Genomic DNA, 18,175 nt, shown 5'->3' with positions numbered 1-18,175 from the left:
GAAAACCCTCATGGGCACCATGAGGCGACGAAAACTGAGATAAAGTAAAAATGACAGAGTCTTATCGGTGAAAACCTTCACGGGCACCATGAGGCGACAAGAAATTGAGGAATAAACAAATGAGAGAGATTTGTCGGTAAAAACCCTTCAGGGCACTACAGGTCGAACAAGGTACGTAAGTTGGCGGAAAGTAAAAATTGGGTTGTGGAAATCTTGGAGCACAAAGTAAAACAATTGGAAAGGAGATTGGTTAAATAGACGGGGTTGATTAATCCAAAATTCATACCATGATCATTGGTGCCAGTGACTCCACTAAGATAAGTTTCTTTTCCTATCTCCAACAGTCATCCAAATTTGGATTTTCTTCTTTATTCTTAATTCTCAAAATCGTTGCATTTCATTGCTGTTAATTTTACTTCTCTAAAGCTCTTCCAAGGTTATCTCTATTTCAACAAATAAGAAGGAATGTCAAAGTGTACTACCAGTTTCGAAATTGCACAAAGCAAAAAGGCGGCTAGAACATGCCGGAGATAATATGATGAAAGGTGGGACATATGGTGTAAGCAAAAGTTATATTGGTGGAATAATTCAGTAATGTCAAGGGAGATGTACGGTTTCAGACAGAAAGGTCAGAAGGGGAGAACAACAGTTGGGGGATCCTACAGTTAAGGATCAGTCAAAAGGTCAAAACAATATTTTGACCAGTTCGAGGTAGTCGGACGAAGCAAAGCATGGCAAAGAGAAAACCACCCCTGCAAGAGTGCCATAACTAACTGACACGTTTTAAACTAACAAGATTTTCTTTAATTTGAAACAGGGGCAAAGATGACATTTGTTTCAGGAAGCACCCTGTAAGGAAAGTAAGTACCAGGCAGGTTTGATCGCAGAATTCTCAGGACCCTCCTGGAAAATGGGACTTCGTTTAAGATTTAAAATAATCATGAGTAGCAGAATTTTGCATAAATGCACCATAGAGGATTATAAGTGGAGCTTCGAAGTTTGCATGTTTGAGGTACACTTTGGACATTACCCCAGAGGCTTAAGATTTCAAAGTAATTTAGGGAGACCCTCATAGCCTCTATCTCTCGGGTTGGCCAACAAAGGGACCAAAAAGAACCCGTTTCCTCTTTACTTTCTCAAGAAAGAAGAAACACCATCTTTTTCCACTTTTTTACCCTATGAGAACAAAGATTCTGACTTCTCTTCTTTCCCAGACTGGTGGTTATGATTTTCTGCTTCCTCAACCTTTTCCCCAAGAAGAAACACCATCTTTTTCCACATTTCCCCCCGATTTAATTGGAAATTTTCAGGACCCTCCTGGATAATGGGACTTAGATTTAATTTGAAATATTCATGAGTACAATATCTAGCATAAGCTCTACTTTGTGAAAATATAAGTTGGTTTGAATTTTTCATTTTTTAAAAAAGAAACAAGACTCAATTCGAAACTTCAGGACCCTCTTGAAAAATGGGACCTATATTAAAATCCAAAACAATCATAAGTAGTAAATATAGGACAAATGTGCACCAAAAGGAATATAAGTTGGCTTCAAAGTTCGCATCAGATTTTCAGGACCCACCTGAATAATGGGACATAACTTTAAGCATTACATTAGATAAGTAAGTGTTGTTATAAGAGAGTACAGTTTAGCGTTGAAATTGTCATTTGTAAGATAAGCTTTAATTCTAAATTTCAGGACCCTCCTGGATAATGGGATGTAGCTTTAAGACTGTCTTAGATAACAAGATTCGACGGAAGTCATACCTCTAAAAAAAATATAATGTATCTTTGTAAACTTACTAGAGATTTTTCAGGACCCTCCTGAATAATGGGATATAGCTTACGAATTGTTAGAGATATTTGGTAAACTGATTCAATTAACGCTCACAGATGCACCCGGTTACCAAACTGGGGCAGAAAATTTTCTTTTGTTGTCTATTTTGCTGAAGTCAGATGCCTGTCTGAAGAAGAGGGAAGAACAACCCGGATATTAAAGATAAAAAGCAGAGCATGACCAAGTAATCAGGGGACCACCTGGAGAACAAGGAAAAACAAATCAAGTTTCAAGGAAGATTGGCACAAGTATTGGTAATCAGGCGCCCACTGGAGGAACGGGGGAGAACAAGTCAAAGAAAGGCAGTTGCAATAAGAAGATTCAAATTTCAGAAATCAGGCATTCACCTGGAGAACAAGGAAAAGCAGTTAAAGATTCAGCAATCATGCATCCACCTGAAGAACAAGGAAAGACAGTTGAAATATCAGTAATCAGGCGTCCACCTAAAGAACAAGGAATAACGGTTGAAATATCAGCAATCAAGCATCCACCTGGAGAATAAGGAAAAATAGTTGAAGAATCAGCACTCAGGCATCCACCCGGAGAACAAGGAAAAGCAGTTGAAGATTCAGTAATCAGGCATCTACCTAGAGAACAAGGAACAATAGTTAAAATTTCAGCAATTAGGCGCCCACCTGGAGAGCAAGGGAATACAACTCAGGTCAAGCAGTCAGGAGCCCACCTGGAGAACAAGGGAACACAACCCAAGTTTTGGAAGTCAGATGCCCATCTGAAGAACAGGGAAGGACAACACTAATTTCAAATAATAGAAAGAAGTTCAAGTTTTGGTAATCAGGAGCCCATCTGGAAAACAAAGGTTGGCAATACAATTCAAGTTTCAGTAATCAGGAGCCCGCTTGGAGAACGAAGGGAGGAAGCAATTCAAGTCCAAGCAATCAGGGGCCCGCCTGGAGAACAGAGATAGGCAACAATGGTCAAAGGAAGACGTTTAAAGGTTCAACAACAAGGAGCCCGTCTGAAGGAGAGGGAAAGCATCTCAAAAATACAATTCAAGTCAGCAACAAAGGAACTTCTGAAGAAAATACAAGTCAACAAGGCAACAACAGTCACAAGACCAAGTTTGAAAATAAATCTTTGTAAAGCATAGATTATAGCTTAGTCTAGCTTCTTCATTTTGTCATGGTATAATAAGGAGGTCAGTAAGCAGTATCAGCAGCAGCAGCAGCAGTAACAGTGAAACCACAGCTTCATCGTAGTCCCAGCTACCGAAAATTCCCGAACTACATTGACCTGATTCCTTTATAGCCAAGGATATGTAGGAATCCTTTGAAGCAGAGGTTTGGTCAAATCTTTCAAAAATGTTTCCCACGGAGTATTCAAACGGGAAAAAATTGCTCGTATCCGCTCACTTTATTTTTGCACGAAAACTCTTCGTGTTTCCGGGCAAAGAGAGGCAGCTGTGAGCACGTGATTTTTGCCTCACACGAATTACTCCAAAAGAATTCCCAAAATTAGGTCTTTTCCTTAATTATATGTTATTTTAGGAATTATTGTGCGATTTTCCTCATTGTTTGCATATGTTTGTGTGCATGTTTAATTCTATTAACGCATTAAAAAAACAAAAATATAGCATCTGCATTTAGAATTTGATTTTTACATTTTTTGAAATTAATTAATAATTAGGTGTTTACAAAAATGAAAAATTCAAAAAAACATATTTTTGTATAATTTTTGTGATTTAATTTTAATTTAGTATTTAATTATTTATGATAATTATTTAGAGTTAATTAATGTTTTTAAGCTAATTTGGATTTTTATAATTTCAATTTAGGATTTTTAGGTTTAATTTTTGAAAAAAGGGGAAGGAAAGAAAAGGAAAAAGAGTTAATGAAAGAGAAGTTATGGTTTTGGGCCATTTGCTTAAAAACAAAACAGGCACAAAGCATTTTCCCTGATAAATCGTCCAAACTGGCCCAAAAACACATCCAAAACCTGGTCCAGGAGGCCCCTCGCCCAGACTATTGAAACGACATAGTATGGGAGCAAAACTACGTCGTTTTAGTGTCAACGAATCCCAACACGGTCTCCCACTTAACCAAACGACGCCGTTTAAACGGACTTTGATCTGAGCCATTCATTCCCCACATCTAACAGGTTAGAACGTCACCCACAACCCGACCCGACCCGTCCACCCAATGCCAGGTCCGCCCCAGCACCCACTTAGTCAAAACGACCCCGTTTGTGATTAGTGATTCAATCGGAGCCGTTGGATTCCAATTATCCAACGGCCCAAATTAAATCGCTAATATAATATACCTAAAACCCTTACCCCTACCCCAAACCAAACCCCCTACCTCTTCGTCTCTCACTATCTCTCAGAGACCCCTCATTAACCCCGCCCTAAACTACCGCCTGCCACCTGTCGGAAATTGCCTATGGCAGCGGCTGGCGTCCAAACACTACCAAGTTTACACCCCTGACTCTTCTCCACCTCCCCATTCCAAACCCCCAAATCATTTCCCTCGAATCTCAGCCAAACCCTTCGAATATTAGTTCAAAAATTGACTCTGAACCCTAAATTACCCAATCACCCCCAAACTAACACCCCTTGACCACCACAACTCCCCCTTCCCTAATCCATAGCCAGCTTCTTTCAAATATGGACCAATCTGCTCGAATCTTAAAAACAAGGGTTCGAGTCTTAAAAGCCAAAATCCAAAAAAATTGATGCTCCAGTTCCTCATAGGTTTAGGACTGATTTTATCACAAAATAAGGTTATTCACTTGTTCTTGACAAAGAAAAAGTTATTGACCTTATTTGGTGATTTAAATCAGAGGGTCAGTCACAAGATCAATTCTAGCAGGTGAGTTCTTTCCTGTTTTTTTATTTATTTTTGTTAAATTTTATTCTAATTGTCCATCTCTTCACCATTTGTTTTACTTTCTATGGTTGAATTTAGTTGAAATTCGACCATATCCGCGGTTCAGAATGTGTTCTGTTGTTTTATTTGCTTTGTGAATAGGTTCTTTGTTTCATTAATTATGTTTTCAATGTGTTTAAATTTCCAGAGTCACATCTTTGTCAATGTAACTGGCATTAATTTGAGAATTCGGGCAGTTTCTGGTTCAATTGTGTAAATAATCAATTTGATTACTATAAGTTAATCCTCAAAAACTATTCAAATTGTCACCTAGGTTGAGAAGCTTCTAAATGGGTAGTAGGGTAGAAATTGCATTACTAAATTAATTAAAAGCACTAAACTAGTGGATACTTAAGAAATGAAAAGTGGAACTGATAGTGGTGAATGCACTAAGTTGAATGCTTATAAATAGATAATGAGTTCATACACAAAGAGGAGGAGAACATGTTCTGAAAATTACTGAAAAATACAGATTTTTAAGAGCTAAGAAGTGAGGAAAATCATTGAAAAACTTTAGAAAAAAACCACTGTTTCATTGAGTCGTTTGGTGACTTCTGAAATATTCTGAGTGTTGAAAAATTCCTGGTTAAATGACAGTTGAAATGGATTAAGATCAATTCTAGTTTGAGGTTTTCTGGTTCACTATTTGGAATGAAATTGTTTTCTGGGATATCTTACTTCATTTTCTGGTTTGAGCTTGTCTAACTGGTTGATTCTGCTATCCTGTTGTTTCCGGCTGACATCTCATTTGCTGGTTTTTGTTTGCTCAATATCAGGTACCTCTCTTAGATTTTGATTAAGGAATGATTCCCGGAGATGTAATTTGGTTGGAGTTTAGTTAAATGAAGACTACATTCAAGTTGATGTCCCTGTTGCTTTACTATTTTTTTGTCATATACTCTACTTAGGCTTTGAATCATAGATATTAATTAGTCTTTCTTTTCTGAAACTGTGTGTGTAAGAGTAACCCATAGAGTATTTCGCATGTGTATTTATAAGTGGACTATGGACTTTGAATATTTAGGTTCATGTTTGATTTTGAGTTTTGGATCACCACTACTGTTTGTATTCTGCTGAAATTGCCATGTTCTAGTCTTGAAAAGCTGGTTGTTGGCATGTATGTGTGTTGGTTTATAAATGCAAATTGGAAGTGCTAATTACTACTTTACAGGTGATCTGAGTTTTAGTATTCAAAATGAAAGTTCATATGTAGGTTGTGTTTTTAGGTAGCATGACTATGTCAGCAGGGTATGTCAATGATGTTTCAATTTCTAATATGTGGATGATAATTATGTGAATGTGTTAGATTATAACTAGTATGAGCGATGAATTACTTGTTTTTTTATTTAAAGGTTCAGCAGTAAGCATGTTCACTTAGTTTCCAAATTCCAATGATTGCCCACTTGCAGTACTTCATTAATTAATAAATGAAATTGTAGGAACATAAAAGGGATGTTTAGGAATGATTGTTCGTTAATTCCAATCGAGGTTTCTATATTAGTGATTATTAAGTCCATTGTTGAGATTGTTCATAGACCTATGGTGTTCGAATGTCCTTGTTATTGTGCTTTCCAAATCTGAATTACATTCTGCTACTGCTCGGATTCGATCATGACCTCTTTGACATCCCATTTGACCAATGCCTCACGAAAGTTTGGGCTCTCCATTTAAGTCCAGATAGGGTCAGCTTAAAACCCGTATTTTGCATCCTTGTGTTTCTTCAAGCTATTGGGCCTCACCTTAGGCCAAGCCCGAATTCTGAAAACTAAAGATAGACTAGACTTTACTTCACTTTAATTTGGACCCATGTTTGAGTTCAGCCGAGATTCCAAAGTAGGTGTAATTATTTTAAGCCTTATTTCATTGATGGGTCCTTGGCTAGCTGAGGTGCGCACATGGCCCTAGTTTAAATTAATTTGATCCTTAGAATTCGAGGCGTGCCTGTCACGACCCAATTCTCGAACCTGGTCGTGATGGCGCCTCTCATGAAGACAAGGCCAACCATTCAACCCAATTCATCCTTTTAAGACAATTAATTAACACAATTATAGTAAAAACAAGGTGTAATAATATCCAATAGCGGAACGTATAGATAAAATACGGAAATCCAACCCAACTCAGCCATAATCGGGGTGTCACAAGTCATGAGCTACTACAGAGTTTACTAAAATTCTACAAAGTATGGAATTAAGAACAAAGTCTGAAGATATCATAAATAACAGAAGATAAGGGAGAAAATGGGTCTGCGAACGCCATGCAACTACCTCGATAATTCCGATGAAAACAGAACAGCAGAAAACTCGCTCTATGCCTCAAGAATACATGTACCTGCACACATGGTGCAATGAGTAATGTGAGTACTCCGACCCAGTGAGTAATAAATATAAATAATGACTGAAGGTAAGAAAACACGTTAAGGCACACAACAGTCTATACAGAAGTAGTGAATCATTTAAAATAACAATTCAGCGAAACATCATGTGAAATTTCTTTTAAACCAGTAAAACAGGGAATTTGGTAGTAAAATGACGAGTAGAAATCTGCCCCTCGAGCTCAATATCAAAACAACAAGTAGAAATCTGCCCCTCAGGCTCAGTATCAAAATAATAACTAGAAATCTGCCCTTCGAGCTCAGTATCAAAATAATAAGTAGAAATCTGCCCCTCAGGCTCAGTATCAAAATAATAATTAGAAATCTGCCCCTCGGGCTCAGTATCAAAATAATAAGTAGAAATCTGCCCCTCGAGCTCAGTATCTCAGAACAGTATCAGCCCCTCAGGCTCAGAACAGTATAAAGCAACCAGTCAATGAAATAAGAGCACATCATTATTATGGCAGATAATGCAGATAAAGAATAAATGCATGAGTGCAATGCAATGCATATGACGGTACCCTCTGGTACCCACTGCGGCGGGCAGCCCGAGCCATCCATATTTATTTATCGTCGACGGTGCTCACTGGGGTTGTGTACAGACTCCGGGGGGGCTCCTACAACCCAAGCACAATATCAAGCCATCTCGTGGCATCAAATCTAGGCCCTCGGCCTCATATCAATCTCAGTATAATCACCGAGGCTCTCAGCCTCAATATCAATGTAATCAACCAGGCTGTCGGCCTCAATATCAATGTAATCAACCAGGCTCTCGGCCTCAATATCAATATAACACTGTTGTGATGCGCATCCCGATCCATGCTCAGTCCATAAATTATCATAAGCCCCTTAGGCATTTGTAAAACAATAGTTCTCAGCCCGAAATATCATTTAGAAATATCATTTAAGTTTTCAAATCTTAGAAAGATGGCTGAGTTTGCAAAACAGTATTTAAAACCTTGGACTAAGGTCAAATGATATGCAAAATATGCGAAAAGCAGTGATATCAATCCCTGAAGGATTCAAATAATTGGCAAGAAGCCTACAATTGGAAACATGACTGAGGATATAAATTCTTTAACAAAATAAGTGAGGAAAACCAGTCAAAAATCCCCTAAGGGTTCTACAGGTCGGCACAAGGCCCCAAGCATGGCAACAAGCCCAATTCACAATAATAAAGTATATGTCTCAACCAAAAATGCATTAAAATATCTCTCGGGACGGACCAAGTTACAATCCCCAATGGTGCTCTACCCCCGCCCGTTATCCGGCGTGCAAGTCACCTCAATATAGCGTTACGATGTGAAATTCCTGGGTTTCAAACCCTCAGGACATCATTTACATCTATTACTCACCTCTAGCCGGCCAAATACTACTCCGTGATGCCCTTTCCTTTCGTATATACCTCCTCGCGTGCCGAATCTGGCCAAAACCACAATGAATACATCACAATAGGCTAAGGGAATATAACCCAATCGAAAAGACTCGAAAAATATCAAAAATCACGAAATTTGCAAAACCCGAGCCCCAGGCCCACATCTTGAAATCCAGAAATTTTTACATCAAAATGCTCCTTATCTCGCCACGAGTCTATACATACTAAATTCACAAGAATCGGAGTCCATTTGACCCCTCAAATCCCAAATTTAGAATTTCAATCTCAAACCCTAATTTCTTATAATTTAGCCATGTTTTCATGGATTTCTAGGATGATTCTTCAATAAAATCATGTATTTAACTCATAGAACTTACCTCCAATCGATCTTAGTTGAAACTCCCTTCAATCCCCGTCCAAAAGCTCTCAAAATGACTAAAAATGGTGGAGAAATGGGGTGTTTTTCGCGAATGAAAATGTAAACATTCTGCCCAGAATTTTTCGGAATTACTGTTCACCCCGTGTTACTATTCATGGGGTACTGTTCACGGATACTGTTACGGGGTGCTGTTCACGACACTATTCACGGATACTATTACGGGGTACTGTTCACGACATTATTCATAACTACTGTTCACAGTGCTGTAAAAAAATGCAGCAGCTTTATTTTTTTCGTGCCTAAATCGATCCGTTAACCTTCCGAGATACACCCGAGGCCCCCGAGACCTTAACTAAAAGCACCAACATGTCTTAAAACATTATCCAAACTTGCTCCAATCGTCAAAACATCTCAACTAACGCCAAAATCATCAAATTATATCGAATTCAAGCCTAAGTTCTTTTTAAACTTCTAAAACACACATTCGATCAAAAACCCGGCCAAACGATGTCCGAATGACCTGAAATTTTGCACACATATACCAAATGACACAATAAAGCTACATCAACTCTCGGAATTTTATTACGACACCCGGATCAAAATCTCACCTATCAACCAGAATTCGCCGAAATATTAACTTCGCCAATTCAAGCCTAATTCAACACCGGACCTCCAAAATTACTTTCGGTCCTGCTCCTAAGTCAGAAATCACCTCCCGGAACTAACCGAACCGTCGAAATTCACATCTGAGCCCTCTAACTCATAAGTCAATGTCCGGTTGACCTTTCCAACTTAAACCTTCTTAAAAGAGACTAAATGTCTAATTTCTTATCAAAATCTCTCCTAATAAATTCTAATGCACCCAATACCGATAATGAAATATGAGGAAGCAGAAAATGGGACGAACGAGACAGTAACTCATGAGACGACAGGTCGGGTCATCACATTCCCCCAACTTAAACAAACGCTCGTCCTCGAGCGTACCCAGAGTTGTCCTAGAAGCCAACCAAAAGCTGAATGACCTTATCAAGCATAAACCCGGGGATGATCCCACGTCACCCTAACTCACATGGGTCCGATAATGCATTGTAACTAAGATCACACAATCTAGTCTAGCCCATAAATCATAGAGCCACATTTCACTTTTTCGGAATCATACACAAGATCAGAACCTCACACCTACATTCAGAATAAGTTTGAACCAGCTGCAATAGACCATGCCTGCAACCTTAGGTGCAATTGTATGATATACCAATAACTCAAAGAAATGCAGCAATAACTTCCATTCACAGCAGCTGCACACAACAACCAAATATTGATAGAAATCTCTTATTAGTCAATGTCTTATTCCAACACTCTCATATACTGCCAATGATAATTGAAACACGCAATAAATCATAACCATTGCTCAGATCAACCATTCATGAGGCCATTTCTCCTCTAGCAATTATAGTAACAATTTTTTTTTAAAACTGAACCTTGATATTTACCCATCAAACATGATGAAATCAAATCCGTTCGTATTCATCAATGACCCCAATGATCACCTCGAATCCAACACACCACTTTGGTGATATGACACCTCAATATAGGCCTAAGCCACAACTTTCATAATACGCGCACCAATAAGAAACGGCCTGAACATACTCAAGTCATGAAAAATGACTCAAACGAAAGAGTCGTACCTCAATCTCATCAGTACCATCAGCGGACCCAACAAGAACATGCCGCAATACTACCGAAATATCATTAGTTTAATAACATTATCTTTTTATGAGACATATACTCTTGTCAAGTCACTTTCAATTAGCAATACTATTTCCCCAATCATCCGAAGATCATTCGCCCTAATCATCTGAAGCTTTTTTCTCTAATCACCTAGAAGAAAATCGCTACACATCTCATGTTCTGTATGATGTACATAGGTATTGTTCTAACTCTTACAATATTGACATGACGGATGAGGTTTGCATAAATTCATGACCACTGTCGAGACAACGATTCGTTGGTTCTATACTCCTGGCAAGAACTATCACCTCATTTTGAGCAAAATCATGGTCTTAGCTCCTTAATTTACTTCATATACTGAGATTGCACTAATCTCAAATTCAATGATCTTGTCTCACCTAGTGCGAACTGCTCAGGCAATAAGCCACTCCAGACATAATCAAAAGTCGCATATGATGCCTCAATATGCCAATAATCTACCAATTCGAATGCGGTACAAAAGGAAAACAAACTCTGGAAGGAATTACCAATCTCACACACTAATACAAACTTTCCTTAAAAAACAGGAAGCAAGGCATACAAAATAGCATATAGAAAACTATACTCAACATCACACTGTGGCGGCGTGCAACCCGATCCAGATAACATACCCATGGCGGCGTGCCACCTGATCCACACATAGATCTCACATAAGGAGATGCACATCGAGCCAAATTTGCTCATTAAAACAAAATACCGAGTATCGGTCGTAAGCATGCTAAGTGCATAATAATATCTCTGAGGGACATATAGCGTTATAAGCTACAAAACTCAAGCACAACTGAGGTGCGATATACAATCTGAATTTCAAGAGCCAAGATGCTCATATAACATCATTCTTACACAGATTCTCAACACATAGCAATTTCTCAAGTCGTCTCACAACTCACACGGCGCAATGTATCACTACGCGAAATATCTGACAATGAAACATCAACCTAACTACTCCTCCATGAGGACCGCGTTACTAAAATGCACACATCTGGCCTGATATAGAGCCATTATTCACATTAAATCTATCCATCGACTTCAAGCCGATTCTGATCACACTGAACTAGTCTGATAACCTTTCAAAGGTCCATAATAACTCCCATTTTTCTCATAACACACAAGAACAACCATCACAATCGGGGTAATCCTCCCCAGTTCACAACCCAATATGCCAAGTGCCCTCCAGGCATGAATCTTTAATTTTACGACGCCATCATAAACTTCATACTTGGTTTACATCTTTAATCAATCAAGTGATCACATGCAACACTTATATAATCTTCCCGTGGGACACACTCCCACAACCTACCATAACAATATCTGGAGTGTACCTCCAAACCATCGATCGCACTAACGCTGAAGAGCGATCAAGAGTCATTAACCAGGACGCAAAACCCTTTTTACAAAACACTGATCTTAGGTGACGCTGAAGACAATTCCAACTTACCGTAAACATCGAAACTTATCTCCTGCTCATCCGAGCTCATGACATCTTGTCAAAAAAATTCCTTCACTCGTGCCATTCTCGGCCTAATTTCCACAACCAGAACTGATTCACCAACATACATCAAATAGGAACTAACATAGTACATAACCGTACAATCCGCTAACCAATAGCAAGCTCCCCAACTTGGCTCGAAGCCATAGATCACAACACATATACTCTATTGCTGCCGTAATACCATGGTGAGATTAAACTCACTCCTTCATAAGCTTGTGGAAACACGAATCATCAGAAATTTTAACTCTTCTACAATTTTTGCATTCACTCACACAACAGTTAAGCCCACTCTTTAGGCGACAATTTTTTTTTATTAAGTCCCAAATTTTTCAAAAATTTCGGCAGAGTTTCATTTGTAATTGGGCCTATCCACCTGCCAGAGAATCACCAAAACCATCCTAACAACACGTCCACAACTTGACAAAGCATCACAATGTATATCAACAACATTAATCTCAATATTACATGTATTATATTATCAAAATTGATACATGGACATGCGTTGCACCTATTTGAATCATAACACATAGAAAATACCTTTCAATCCTCCATTATTGGGCTATTCAACCGAGTAAGAACATATTCTTTCTTTAATGTTTTCGACCCTCAAGGTGGTCTCCTTGACTCAACGATTTCGTCATAATACATTTACAGAAGCGATCTCAGCTCCCAGACTTATCTAACTAGTATGACAAATAGATTCCCCTCATAAGCCAATTACCCACTAGCTTTACCTTTAGTTAATATTTTTTGTATACCTTCCACTGCCATACACATTACATAATCACTTAATCTTCCTGAGTCTAAACTCATACTGTAACATGAAATTTACTTCACTCCAAATAGGAGACATAAAAAGATTCTTCACGCACCCATAACTTGGGACTACACATCCTATCACAATGGAAATCATACACTCAATAGTTCATCTATCATCCAGTAGACCTTCCTCATCACTTCCCTTCTATCGGGGAATTACAAGCCATCAAGGTAAATCGAATATTGAGTGCTCGTTCGCGCATACGAAGTTGTGGAAGGAATCGTAAGAGTTACTTTTTAAGCTGAATCAAGGACGCACGATAAGAATTCAATAATGTGAAGTTTTCCTAAAGGTTCTGCAGCCTCTCGAGGATAAATACAGACGTCTCCATACCGATCCGCGAGACTTTACCAAACCGGCTCATGACTCGCGAGACCAATTAACCTAGTCTCTGATACCAACTTGTCACGACCCAATTCCCGAACATAGTCATGATGGCGCCTCTCATGAAGACAAGGCCAGCCATTCAACCCAATTCATCCTTTTAAGACAATTAATTAACACAATTATAGTATAAACATGGTGTAATAATATCCAATAGCGGAAAGTATAGATAAAATACGGAAATCCAATCCAACTCAGCCCTAACCGGGGTGTCACAAGTCATGAGCTACTACAGAGTTTACTAAAATTCTACAAAGTATGGAATTAGGAACAAAGTCTGAAGATTTCATAAATAACAGAAGATAAGGGAGAAAACGGGTCTGCGAAAGCCATGTAACTACCTCGATAACTCTAATGAAAACTGAACAGCAGAAAACTCGCTCTATGCCTCAGGAATACTTATACCTGCACACATGGTGCAGCGAGTAATGTGAGTACTCCGACCTAGTGAGTAATAAATATAAATAATGTCTGAAGGTAAGAAAACACGTTAAGGCACACAACATTCTATACAGAAGCAGTGAAATCATTTAAAATAACAATTCATTGAAACATCATGTGAAATTTCTTTTAAACCAGTAAAACAGGTAATTTGGTAGTAAAATGACGAGTAGAAATCTGCCCCTCGGGCTCAATATCAAAACAACAAGTAGAAATCTACCCCTCGGGCTCAGTATCAAAATAATAACTAGAAATCTGCCCTTCGAGCTCAGTATCAAAATAATAAGTAGAAATCTGCCCCTCGGGCTCTGTATCAAAATAATAATTAGAAATCTGCCCCTCGGGCTCAGTATCAAAATAATAAGTAGAAATTTGCCCCTCGGGCTCAGTATCTCAAAACAGTATCAACCCCTCAGGCTCAGAACAGTATAAAGCAACCAGTCAATGAAATAAGAGCACATCATTATTATGGAAGATAATGCAGATAAAGAATAAATGCATGAGTTCAATGCAATGCATATGATGGTACCCTATGGTACCTACTGCGACCTGCAGCTCGAGCCATCCATATTTATTTATCGTCGATGGCGCTCACTGGGTGTGTGTACAGACTCCGGAGGGGCTCCTACAGCCCAAACGCAATATCAAACCATCTCGTGGCATCAAATCTAGGCCCTCGGCCTCATATCAATCTCAGTATAATCACCGAGGCTCTCAGCCTCATTATCAATGTAATCAACCAGGCTCTCGGCCTCAATATCAATGTAATCAACAAGGCTCTCAGCCTCAATATCAATATACATTGCTGCGGCGTGCAACCCGATCCATGCTCAGTCCAGAAATCATCATAAGCCCCTTAGGCATTTGTAAAACAGTAGTTCTCAGCCCGAAATATCATTTAGAAATATCATTTAAGTTTTCAAATCTTAGAAAGATGGCTGAGTTTGCAAAACAGTATTTAAAACCTTGGACTGAGGTCAAATGATATGCAAAATATGCGAAAGCAGTGATATCAATCCCTGAAGGATTCAAATAATTGGCAAGAAGCCTACAATTGGAAACATGACTGAGGATATAAATTCTTTAACGAAATAAGTGAGGAAAACCAGTCAAAAATCCCCTAAGGGTTCTACAGGTCGGCACAAGGCCCCAAGCATGGCAACAAGCCCAATTCAGAATAATAAAGTATACGTCTCAACCAAAAATGTAGTAAAATATATCTCGGGACGGATGAAGTCACAATCCCCAACGGTGCTCTACCCCACGCCCGTTATCCGGCGTGCAAGTCACCTCAATATAGCGTTACGATGTGAAATTCTGGGGTTTCAAACCCTCATGACATCATTTACATCTATTACTCACCTCTAGCCGGCCAAATACTACTCCGCGATGCCCTTTCCTTTCGTATATACCTCCTAACGCGTCAAATCTGGCCAAAACCACAACGAATACATCACAATAGGCTAAGGGAATATAACCCAATCGAAAAGACTCAAAAAATATCAAAAATCACAAAATTTGCAAAACCTGAGCCCCAGGCCCACGTCTTGAAATCTAGAAATTTTTACATCAAAATGTTCCTTATCTCGCCACGAGTATATACATACTAAATTCACAAGAATCGGAGTCCATTTGACTCCTCAAATCCCAAATTTAGAATTTCAATCTCAAACCCTAATTTCTTATAATTTAGCTATGTTTTCATGGATTTCTAGGATGATTCTTCAATAAAATCATGTATTTAACTCATAGAACTTACCTCCAATCGATCTTAGTTGAAACTCCCTTCAATCCCCGTCCAAAAGCTCTCAAAATGACTAAAAATGGTGGAGAAATGAGGTGTTTTTCGCGAATGAAATGTAAACATTCTGCCCAGAATTTTTCGGAATTAATGTTCACCCCGTGTTACTGTTCACGGGGGTACTGTTCACGGATACTGTTACGACTGTTCACGGATACTGTTACGGGTACTGTTCACAGTACTATTCACGGATACTGTTACGGGGTACTGTTCACGACACTATTCATAACTACTGTTCACAGTGCTGTAAATAAATGCAGCAACTTTATTTTTTTCGTGCCTAAATCGATCCGTTAACCTTCCGAAATACACCCGAGGCCCCCGAGGCCTCAACTAAAAGCACCAACATGTCTTAAAACATTATGCAAATATTGCTCCAATCATCAAAACACTTCAACTAATGCCAAAATCATCAAATTATATCGAATTCAAACCTAAGTTCTTTTAAAACTTCTAAAACACACATTCGATCAAAAACCCGACCAAACGATGTCCGAATGACCTGAAATTTTGCACACATATCCCAAATGACACAATGAAGCTACAACAACTCTCGGAATTTCATTCCGACACCCGGATCAAAATCTCACCTATCAACCGGAATTCGCCAAAATACTAACTTCGCCAATTCAAGCCTAATTCAACACCGGACCTCCAAAATTACTTCCGGTCCTGCTCCTAAATCACAAATCATCTCCCGGAACTAACCGAATAGTCGAAATTCACATCCGAGCCCTCTAACTCATAAGTCAACGTCCGGTTGACTTTTCCAACTTAAACCTTCTTAAAAGAGACTATATGTCTCATTTCTTATCAAAATCACTCCAAATAAATTCTAATGCACCCAGTATCGATAATGAAACATGAGGAAGCAGAAAATGGGACGAACGAGACAGTAACTCATGAGACGACGGGTCGGGTCATCACAGTGTCGTAGTCAATTTCCACGGCCCGCGCAAAGTTGCAAACGCATAGTTTCTTTAGGCGCGTCATTTTAATAAATTCACCTTACTAAAATCGGGTGCGCATTTATGTGACCCAAATCTAAATCTTAACAATATTAGATAAAGTATGTTGCGGACTACGGGTGCATTTATGTGACGTGGTTCAAGACGTATTTTTGATAACGTTGAATTTTTCTTAAAAATTAATGAATAAAAGCGGTCAAAGTTAAAAATGCACATAGGTTTAAAATGTTCTAAAATCAGATAATAGGCCAATTATAATAGTTGAGAGACCGTGCTAGAACCACGGAACTCGGGAATGCCTAACACCTTTCTGGATCGCGAACTGTAATACAGAGTCAATCTTTCCTCGATTCGGGATTTGAACCGGTGACTTGGGACACCATAAATTATCACAAGTGGCGACTCTGAATCTTAAATTAAAATAATCTTGTTTCGATTATCCTTTAATTGGAAAAACTCCCTTATACCCTCTCGGGGGTAGTAAAAAGAAGGTGTGACAGTAGGCAACGTAGAAACCGGAGCTCAGCCTCTGTCTTTCAAAACACCCCATCCGGTCAAAATTGGCCATCATTTCTTTACCCGAAAACTCTTTCATCCTTCCCGGGTAAAGAGGGGCAGCTGTTGATACCCAATTTTTCCCTATATGTTTTGAATATGCATAAAAGCCTTCAAAATAGCATATATATGCATACATAAGCATGCCCAAGGTTTTTATTATTTTTTCCATAATTTTAAGGGTTTTAATTGATTTATTTTCTCCCCTTTTATCCATAAAATCCCAATACGTATTTTCAAAATTATTGTTTTGATAATTAATTTTATTTAATTTCTATATTTATGCCAAAATATGGCTAATATAATTTTTATGTATTTTTTACAATTACATTTGGTATTTTTAAAGCTAAATTGCATATAATTGCAATGTTAGTCCATTTTTAGAAATAATTATGTTTATATGCATAAAATTAGATCCTGTATTTTAAATTGTTAATTATGTATTTTAAATTATTTTTGTACCTTAATTTATTTTTCAGAAATTACATACTATTTTTTATAAATTAAATATGAGAAAATTGGCTATTTAAATAACAACCAAATTTGGCTTTCAATTATAGCCAAAATTGGACCCCTCTCCTGCCCAATTTCACAACCAAATAACCCGAACCATACCCTATTAACCCTTACCCAAACCTGAAACCTACCTACCCATTTTAATCTTGACCGTTGATCTCCCAGATCAACGGTCCAAATAATTCCTTTCCTTTTTAATTTTCAACCGACCTCGAACCCTAAGTCACTTTTCCAAAGGCGCCTCCTTCAGATGCTCTCTCATCTCCACTCTTCTCTCAAACCTAACCCTTGACTCCTCCACTCACCTCCTTCTTCGGTCATCTTCGACGACTATCTCTCAAACCCCAAGCCTCTAATGGTCACTCTCATCACCTTGCTCATCATCTCTATGGTATTCAAGGGTCCTGGGCCATGCCGATTCAGATCTAGGGTTTATGATTCTGTTGTTCGAGGCTTCTCTAGTGTGATTTTGGGAAAAATCACACCATGTGTGTTATGATTTATGAAGTTACAACAGGTTCTTTCGATTTCAACCTAGGTTGCTATTTGAAACCCTAACTCTCTTCTGGATCTCTCAGATCTGTATTAT

Source organism: Nicotiana sylvestris, chromosome 11 (assembly GCF_000393655.2).
Source record: "Nicotiana sylvestris chromosome 11, ASM39365v2, whole genome shotgun sequence".
Classification (NCBI taxonomy): Eukaryota; Viridiplantae; Streptophyta; class Magnoliopsida; order Solanales; family Solanaceae; genus Nicotiana; species Nicotiana sylvestris.
The sequence above is the reverse complement of the archived record's forward strand: the minus strand, read 5'-3'. Positions refer to the sequence as shown.